At 41.1% G+C, this 10,197-nt stretch overlaps 1 long non-coding RNA gene across 1 annotated transcript in view; it reads right to left on the reverse strand.

Moving 5' to 3' along the window:
• The window catches only part of LOC132237921 (uncharacterized), a 64,064-nt gene extending 54,105 nt beyond the window's left edge, over positions 1-9,959 (reverse strand). Inside the window, exons 1-2 of the long non-coding RNA XR_009453694.1 lie at positions 9,840-9,959; positions 5,169-5,316 (exon numbers count right to left, since the gene is read on the reverse strand). This is a non-coding gene — a long non-coding RNA (uncharacterized LOC132237921). The remainder of the gene's footprint in view (positions 1-5,168; positions 5,317-9,839) is intronic.
• Between the last annotated feature and the right edge of the window lie 238 nt (positions 9,960-10,197).

The raw sequence follows: 10,197 nt of genomic DNA on the forward strand, positions 1-10,197 counted from the left end.
AGCTTTCCCTTACTTCCCTTTGTGAATTTCCTCCTTGTCTCAACTGCCTATAGCATTTAAAGAGCCAATACCACAAGCTAATCTAGGATTATTTACTCTTTCATGTTCTACTCTTGTTCTTGGTCTATTAGACTTGCTTCTACCTAACTGGTAGCATCATCAAGACCTGAATGTTTTCCTATTTTACTACACACCTCACAGTCCTCAGGTGCCCCCCAAATCTGAGATAATTGATTTTTATTTAGCCTCACAGTTAGAAAATACTAGAATATCCCTTCTACAGGACGCACTTGCCACTGAAATGAACATTGCTATCATGTATGCACTAATGGAGACCTCTTTGGAGATAGGCTGGATGTTGAATTTTTATTACACCATTTTTGAGTACATAAAATGATACCAATTTAGAATTTGTCTTAACTTGGATTTCCACCCTGACATAGGTTTTGCTGCAAAAGCCTCAGGAAATACTGTGTTCATGTATGTAACCTGAATGATTTTGAGGAGGAAGCAATTATATTGTAATGTCCTAGAGCTGGGCAGTTGTGAGAAGGAGGTTGATGACATGAGACAGAAAATACCATGGTGCTGCACAGTGAAAAAGACAACCCAGAATCCATGCAGAAAATGCCTATTCCCACCCAAAGGAGTTTAAAATGCCCGTGGTTGGTTCCCTTCAGCAAATCCCAGACTGCCCCTGATGGAAGAGATGAGGTTAGGGTGACCTGAGAGCCCACAAGGAGCCTGTAATGCCTCCCTTAGGACAGTCCTCTTGAGCACTCCTGGAGGAGAGTGAGGCATGCACAGCAGAATCAGGAGGCCGTGAGGAGAAATAAGAGTGTCTCTGCCCTGAAGACCAGACCGCTGCCATCCACTGGTATTGCTGCTGGCCTGGCCATTGATGTTTATATGTCCTCATGGCAGCTCCCAGGGCCAGGCTGGCCGCAATCTTCCTGACATTGATATTGGAGCATCAGCTTTCTATTCTTGATAAATTAATTCCCATGCCCATGCCTCCTTCCCGGGTACTTTTCCCTGCTAAAAACCTCATCCTTCTTGCCTAGACTATCTACACTTTAAAGAGCAAAGAGAACATTTTGTTAACCGGTGGTTCGGGGGAGCCTGCTCTAATATTCACAGGGTCTGGTTCAAAAGTACAAATGAAGGTCCATATAGTATGTGTATAAATATTTAAAAGTTAAAGCCAACAGGTGTTTAATGAAATATGTTCCAACCTATGTCTTTGCCTAGAAAACCAAGTTCAAATTTAGGAGGCATCTTAGCCCTTAGGTCAATGGTTCTCAACCTTCTGGCCCTTTAATACAGTTCCTCATGTTGTGACCCAACCATAAAATTATTTTCGTTGCTACTTCATAACTGTAATGTTGCTACTGTTATGAATCCTAATGTAAATATCTGATATGCAGGATGGTCTTAGGCGACCCCTGTGAAAGGGTCGTTTGACTGCCAAAGGTTGCGACCCACAGGTTGAGAACCGCTGCCTTAGGTATATTTCTATCCACAACAAAAACAGCCATTAACCACTAAGCTGTACACCTGAAACCAATACAAAGTAAAATTGGAAGAAAAAAATAAATTTTATAGGCCCAACCTTTTGAAAAAAAAACAAAAAACAAAAAAGCTACCCTTAATCAAAATCTTGGGAGATTGAATAGTTGACTCTTTGGAGGATGGACAAGACAGAGAGGCTAATACAGGTCCAATAGGTTCAGTGTCTCTAGCATCCAGACAGTGGTGTTAAGAGGGGTCACAGGCTCAGTGGAAAGGGCCAAAGCCAGCAGGTAACTAGAGTCAAATGCCTAACACAGGAGCTCAGGGGAAGGAATTGTCTTCCCCAGGTCTAAGGGCAGGACTGGGACTGCGGTGGGAGCAGACAGAGGCTCTTGTGCATTAGTGAAAGAATTTGCCTTAGCACAACAGAGAAAATGCAGAAAATACAACACAGTGGGAAATTCGCACACGTACGACTCGGGTCAGACAGTTAAAAGCTGCAGCCTCGGGAAATTTCCACACAAACAAATAGGCATCTGGGATTTTCAGCTGATATTGGAAGGAAATCAAGCAATTGGGGAAAACTCCATGTATAAAAAGTATACTTGGTGTCAACTGTATAAATAAGAGCTCAGGATTTCCTGTGACCTTTTTTTACTAAAGCCCCTGAAATAAGATGCAGACTCTGAGAATGATCAGGATAGGACATGGGGGGAAAGGTTTGCTAGAATTTAGGAAAAGAAAAACCCAGACTATCCAAAGTCTGAAATCATGTTCCTGGTTACAGACACTGTGATATATTCTCATGGTTTACCGAATAGCAAAGTCATATATAGTTCTCCTTGCAGAGTCAGGATTCATTCATTCTGAACATATCCCCTTGTTATCCATATGAATCTTCTGAGTTGTATTATCTGTAGACACTAACATCTGCTTAGGAGAGCCAATTGTGCCCATCGCTTCTCACCCCTGACTTCAGTGACTTCAGGATGGTGGCTTGAAATTGGCCTTGGTGGGAGTGTTTATTAACACCATAGAAACTGGCAAACACTGCAAATCGGGGTTTTCCTTCCCCGGGAGAGCCTCTTTTTAAATAAATTTACCAACACACAACTGTACCAAGGCCACAAGCAGATAAAAATATCAGAGCCAAGCCAGCCTGATTCAGTGGTTGAATGTCAACATATGAACTAGGAGGTCAAGGTTCGATTCCTGGTCAAGGTACATAACTGGGTTGAGGACTTGATCCCCAGTGTGGGCATGCAGGAGGCAGCTGATTAATGATTCTCTCTCATCATTCATATTTCTCTCTCTCCCCCTCTCCCTTCCTCTCTGAAATTAATAAAAAAAAATGTGTTTTAAACAATCAGATAAATAGCTCTCTTAATGATGCTAATTTCTGGATAGGCTACATGTTTATGACACATGCAAGCGTAATTTATATACTTGTATCTCAATTTTCAAATACTGATATTTCTCACTCTTAACCTTTGAAAATAAAATCTAAAGTAAGAGGGTGATATATCAGTATTTAAAAATTATCAGTATTTCCTCCCGGATTATTTTATCTAAATTTGATTTATAAAACATGATTTATTGCCCAGAAAGGTAATACAATTTAGTTCTGTGTTTAGGAAAAAGGAAAAACATATATTTCTGCACCTGGTCAGAAAGTGCTACTTAGCTTTTGAGAATAAATTGAACAGCACAAAGGCATTCTCACATTGATGGTTTTCCTCTGGGGCTTGTTTTCTGAAAATGCCTAAAGCACCCAATCCAAAAAAAATACCAAAACACGCAGGTGTGTGTGCATTTCCAATGGGAGTCTGTCAGCCCTTCAGCTCCCTTCTGTAAGAAATTAAAAAAACAAAAAACACAACAAGTTTCCTCCTTCCAGTCTTGCTCCAACATGCCCAGGGCAGACACCGCACACCTGCTTCACCTTGGTCGCACGTCACTCATCATCAGTGGGAAGGAAGGCCTTGAGAAGGAACAGGGAAAGGAGGGTCACCCGTCACCTGAAGAGCTGGGCACGGGCTTTGTTGTTTTAGATGTCTGAGGGCATAAAGTTACAAAATCTGGAAAAGTCAGAACTGCAGGGTGAACTCACTACATGACTCCTTTACTGGGAGCAAGGATGGGAAGCAGTTTTTATGGTCTGTCAGCTTTAGCACAGTTTGCAGAATACTGAACACACGTGCATGGCTCCATCCTCATTCTGATTTATCTGCAACATCTGTGGGGAAATCCACAGACGGGAAAGAAATGACCTCAACAACTTCTTTTACCCAAAGTGCTGTTGTATGTTCTCCATATTCTAGTCTACACTTGCTCCCAAAACACATTGGTGAAGTTGAATTGCAAAGTTCCTCATTTGAATTTCCTACAACAGCTCTGACCTGGCTGGGATTGATTTGGCTAATGAAAAGTAAATATTTTGATGTCTAATGAAATTTAAAAGATTCAATATCTTCTTTAGAGTGTTATATTGTAATCATTAAATTACTGTGGAGGGATTATTAATGACCCTGTTCCTGGCCAGCGTGGCTCAATGGGTGAGTGAAGACCTATGAACCAGAAGGTCACTGTTCTAATTCCCAGTCAGGACATATGCCCAGGATGTGGGCTCGATCCCCAGTGTGGGGTGTGCAAGAGGCAGCCAATCAATGATTATCTCTCATCATTGATGTTTCTATCTCTCTCACCTTCTCTCTTCCTCTCTGAAATTAATAAAAATATTTAAAAAATATAATGGCCCTTGAATCTGTCCACATTCTGATCTCAGGGAGTAGTGAATATGTGATGTTACATGACTCAAAGGACTTTGGAGGCGTGACTAAATTAAGGGTCTGAAAACAGGGAGAGTATTCCAGTTATCCAGGTGGGCCCAATGCAATCAGAGGGTCCTTCTAAGGAGGAGAGGGGTCAGAGAGACGTAGGTATTGTGCTACTATTTTTTAAGATAGAGCTGCAAAAGGCAAAGGAATGAATTTTCCCAGAGCCTCTGGGAAAACACAGCCTGTTGACATCTTGGTTTTAGCCTAGTGGAAAAGCTGATGTGGACTTCAGGTCTCCAGACCTGTATGAGAATAAACCACTGACCCACACTGGCTGGGCAGATAATTTGACTTTTTCATGAGTGAACCCTCACATTCTATGGAAATGGATTGTGTCTCTCTCTCTTCTCTCTCTCTCTCTCTCTCTCTCTCTCTCTCTCTCTCTCTCTCTCTCTCTGTGTGTGTGTGTGTGCATGCGTGCATTTAGCTGAAAGGATCGTAGGAAGCAAAAGAACCCATTTTAAGGAAGTTAAGACTATGGGGGGTGAGGATGGGTGACACCTGTCATACTGTCAACAATAAAAAAAGACTACAAGGCAAGTCAAAGTTTGATTACTCACACCCCCAAAAAGAGTGGAGGTGCCAAGGTGTATGGGGAGGGAACAGCCCTAGAGTCACTGGTTTGTAAGCTGTGAAGAGCGAAACTGATCAGACACTGGCAGGGCAATGGCCCTAGGAGACCACACAAGTGAGTTACAGCTCACAAATGAGCCAGAGACACAAAGAAGAATACAGGTTTTTAACTAACTTTTCCCTGATAGAAGGAACCCTAAGACAAAAGAAAGAAAAAAAAAAGAGTAACATAAGTAAGAGGCTTACCTTGGAGAGAAAGACGCAGAGCTGGCCTCCTGGGGCAAAGCTGGTTGTTGTTATTACACACGTTGGATGAATGTGGATCCACCTGGAGGAGTGAGCGCTAGTCCCATGTGCAGCCCAGGTGGAACAAGGCATCTCTGATGTTCACTTGCTGTGAAATAAGCAGAGATGAGGCCAAGTCTTAGATGTTCGGTGACCATTTCTGAAGTCGGCTACCTCAATGGGATTTGGGGAAACCACCCCAATGTGGGGCTGGAGCAGCACCAATCCTGATCCGTCACTTCCTCTTGATTTAGTGAATACAGAGCTGTTCAGGGGTCTCTGGAGATAGTAAGCCTTAGAACTGCGTGATGAGCCAAGCATAAGAGCAAAAAGGGCTGAACCCATTTGCACCTGAAGTGGAATTGGTGTGAGATCCGAGAGAAGCAGGAATTGCTCTCAGCTCTTCAATAAGCACCAATAGGTAGAAACTTTTGTCTAGGTCAGTGGTCGGCAAACTGTGGCTCGCAAGCCACATGCGGCTCTTTGGCCCCTTGAGTGTGGCTCTTCCACAAAATACCACGTGCGGGCACGCACGTACAGTGTGATTGAAACTTCGTGGCCCATGCGCAGAAGTCGGTATTTTGTGGAAGAGCCACACTCAAGGGGCCAAAGAGCCACGTGTGGCTCGCGAGCCGCAGTTTGCCGACCACTGGGCTAGGTGCATAGATGAGGGAATCCTGATGCCCATTCTTGGGGGCGCTACAGTAATTTTCTCGGCCTCCAACCAATTGCTCCCAACATACTATTCTTCTTTTGCATCAGTGACCAGGGGGCTCCATCCCTTCCTTCCATGTCTGCCTCGCTGGCTCTGCTTTTAAAAACTGTGTATGGCAGCAGCATACACCACGACACATTATTCAAGCTGCTCCATTTAGGCCCAAAGCAGTAGCTTGTATTGTTTCACAGGCCCATTTTAAAATCTAATAAAAGATGTCAGCCCTCCCATACCTCCCAAACAGAAGACTGCATGGATGACCATCATTATACGGCCACTGCCACATATATTTGCAGGAGTTCATGAACCCCCCAGAGGCCATTCATGGAAGCCCGTGTGAAAAAGCCCTCGACTTAAAGGATGGCTTCACCCTTCGGGTTGCCAAGAGCTTTAGAGAGAGAGGGAGAGAGGGCGTGCAATGATGCGTGTGCCTTTTCCTTGTAGATAGCTTGGATCTCTCTCCGAGCTGTTGAAGAGTTGAAAAGCAAATAAACGTCAACAGTTCTGAATCCCAACATTGTTTAATGACAACCTTCCCATGTTTGCCAACTTGCTGCTTAACAACAATCCTGTTGACACTGTAAAAAGCTTTCCAGGTCCTCCCAGGTAAATAACCCACTCCTACCGATCACTGGCCGCCCAGCTGAATTCTTTCATACACAGAGAGCATGAAGATGAGTCACTCTCTTTGCCAAATGTGCCTTGACATGGTATAGATTTTACTTCTTGACGAGTTCTTTTCGTTTACTAACCTCAGCGAAGACAGTTATAAGAAAGCATCAACTTTCAGGGAAACTGTATAACTAAAATGAAATTAGTTCAGTTCCCATATCTGTGAAAATCGTAAATATCTAACTTTTCTGAACCATTCTATTTTGTGTTCGAATATGGTTAGCACCTGACTCTTTGGACAGGTGAAAATATTTTTAAAAATTTGTCATTTGCTGCTGAAATCTCACCGAAAACTATGTGAAATGCAGTGAGGTGTTTGTATGTTATTGGGAATAAAGAGGTAAAATTATGTGATGGAAATTACAACAGGCATCCATTCATTATAAACAAATGGGAGACATGGTAGGTTTCTTGAGGGGAAAAAAAGAGCCACTGAGAGTCAAAGGAAGCAGAACTTTTGATGTAGAAAAGGCCAATACGGAGTGGACGGCAGATAAATAGCATTGTGCCCTTGCTGGCTCTACTGCAAAGGTAATTTAATCACTTAATTTGATCCTCTCAGTACAACCTGGCAAGCAGCCTGAGGCAGGAGCAGAGAGCAAAGGCAGGGAAGCAGGGGGTGGGGCGCGGAATGTGTTGGGCTGGCTAACCAGGCCCTTCCCTAACAGCCAAGAAGGAAATGGATTACCTGTGGCTGTGACTAAGAGACCTGCGGCCAACAAGACCAGTTGCCCACATAGAATTCTGCCAAGAAGTATAAGAATAGTTCCAGCTTTCACGGTGGTTTTACTCAAGTTTGGAAACAGGTGGAAATGCCTGAGAAAGTCAGGTGATAGTTTTAACTATAAGTGGCAAAAGAAAATAGAAATATTTCCCCGAAGTCATACGTAAGTTGCTAGAAACAACCTTAAAAGCCAGAGCTCAGAGTGGAGCTAGACAGATCATCAAGGGCAGGTTCCCAAGATAAGGTAAGAGGAGCTTGGATGGGGATATTGTGTAATGAAATTTAGAGGAAAAGGCATGTTAGATATAATTGAATCCCCCCTGACTCTCCTGTTTTATATATGAGGGGCTTCGCAGAGCTCCCGCGCCATTAAATGAGTTACCTAGGGTCCTATAGTTAGTGGCAAACCAAGTAGGCTCCAGAGTCCTTAAGGACTGGTTCAGGGACCCTGGGAATGGGGAAACGGGTGCAAGAGGTAAGACAATGGAAGCCTAGCTGTTGGTTAACAACCGAAGAAGTTACAAATGAGTAAGAAGACATCAATTGTAATTAGGTGTTAGCATAATTTAGAATTTTTGTTTTTAGTGCTTTCCCCCCCCCGTGGTTCTTTAAAACATTTTTTTAGGAAGTTAGGAAACTTCTTTTTGAAAACCATATTCTAATCACTCTTTCTGTAAGAAAGCCAAAAGCAATCGTTTCAGTGAAGGGTTTTTACCACTACAAATGTCAAGAAAGTGACATGATCTATTTGTTCCTCTTATTTAAATAGAAAGTTCTTAGAAATGTCATTCAGTGATTTGACCATATTGTGAATGGTTTACAATGAAGATTTCTAATTACTTCTACCTATAAATTGAGAACAAACTTTGAGCTAGGCAGCATTATTAGATTCTAATTCTGCCATGAACTTTAAGGAGCTGAAGGTCTATGAATGTGCAGTAAAAAACAAGGACACCTTGACTTTATTGTTAATATATTTTAAAAACTCTTCTAGAACCTTCTTCACAGCTTTTTAATATCATATCACACAAAAGTATGAAAAAAAACCTAGTAGTTTTCTGTGGCTTAAGAGCCTTCATCACTTGCAATTACTATTACTATATTACTGAATCAGGAAATATTGACCAAAAGTCTCTTTTCTATACATGCAAAATTTACCTTAAATAATGATCTCAGATGCCATTTTCTTGAAAATTATAATAGTAAAAGCTTAGCACTATAACTTTTGTTTTTGGTGCTCTGGATACAGAAAGAGTGATTAAGATGTATTTAAAAAAAAAAAGGATTCTAACTCAATAAAAAGCTAAAGAACCATAAAATTATTTCTAAAACATGGTTACAATGTGGTGCTTATTTCACTAATTTGTAGCTTGAAATGTTATCTACAGGTGGTTTTTCTTAGCCGTGGATTAAAACACATATGCATTTGGCCATCCATGTAATTATGCAAGGCCCCGATAGAATTTGCTGGAGCCCAAAGATATAAAGCCCCATTAGGTGACTGAGAAAAGAATGAGTGAAAGAAGTGAAACCTGTTCTTTGTATCATAATTTTATAAGAGACATTTAATTTTGCATGACTATTTAAGTATTTTAATAATAAAAGTAAACTACTTGAAAATAAGCCAGTGCCCGTACTTAAAAAGCATTTTGACACAAAGAGAAAAATATCTAAAGGATGTTGAATTCCTCTAGTGAGGAATATGAGAAATGGCAAGTGTTATACCAGTATAATTTGTGTTACTCTTAATCACCAAAGCCCATAGGCTAAAACCTTATCCAAGCACGATCTTCATAAGAGTTGGGATGTAAAGAAATATCAGTGGAATCCTTATAAGCTGTAAACTCAAAACTTCGAGTATTTTCAGAGAACAGCATAGCATACTATATCACTTAATTTTTAGAAATATCCTGAGTAGAATATTCTATAAAGTTTGCAATGAGAGCATAGAGAGAGAGGAAGGTGTGCTGTGGATTTAAGGATGAGGAGAGTAGTTATTTAAGGACTAGGCCCTGTTTCCTAAGCATGAAAAGGCAACAGCAATGACCAAGCCAGTGATGAATTTCTTCTGCCAGGATTTAGGAATAAACTGATGAAGTTCCAAGCACAGTGACTCTGCATATCACTCCCAACCCCAAGAAACTGCCCCGGCCAAGTGTCTCAACTATCTTTCCAGTTGAATGATCAGAAATTAAGTGTTAATCAGAGCACTAACTTACCCTCCAGAGAACTTCCAAATTACTCATGGTATTTAATCCATTTCAATTCCAAAAAATGCGAAGAAGCCAGGAAAGAATCAGAGTTCACCTTCAGTTGCTGGCCCTTGGAACTTGCTCAAGTCAACCTACAAATGCCAAGACCTTTCCTTTTGTCATCCTTCTTTAAAAAAATCATATGAATCTGCACCAATCCTCTGAACACAGATCCAGTCTCTCTAAATTAACACAAGTATTTAGGATTTTTGTTTAACTGGTTAAAGACATCCTAGTCTATGTTTCTTGCATACATTAGAGTCTTATACCTTAAAGGCTTCTCTGAGTCTCCGGCTAATGTGGTCACACCAGCTGCAGGTCTGTTCTCTTCTGCTCTTATGGACTTGTTCTTCTTGATGACAAATGGTCTAATTGCATTTATTTCCGTAGTACCTCAAAAAGGGGCAAACCCACTCAGGGTTTAAAATATAAATTTTAATAGAAATCTCAGTAATCTCCAGGTATTAATAACCTTAACATTTTATTCAGGTAATACAATGAGTAATACCCACTATAATTCCCTTAGTGCTATGAATAATTTCTTTTTCTAATTACAAAATGAAGAAATAGTACACATTTATAATACAATGTGGATTCAAGATTAGGACAAGAATGCTAACATTATTT

Source organism: Myotis daubentonii, chromosome 7 (genome assembly GCF_963259705.1).
Source record: "Myotis daubentonii chromosome 7, mMyoDau2.1, whole genome shotgun sequence".
NCBI classification, from domain to species: Eukaryota; Metazoa; Chordata; class Mammalia; order Chiroptera; family Vespertilionidae; genus Myotis; species Myotis daubentonii.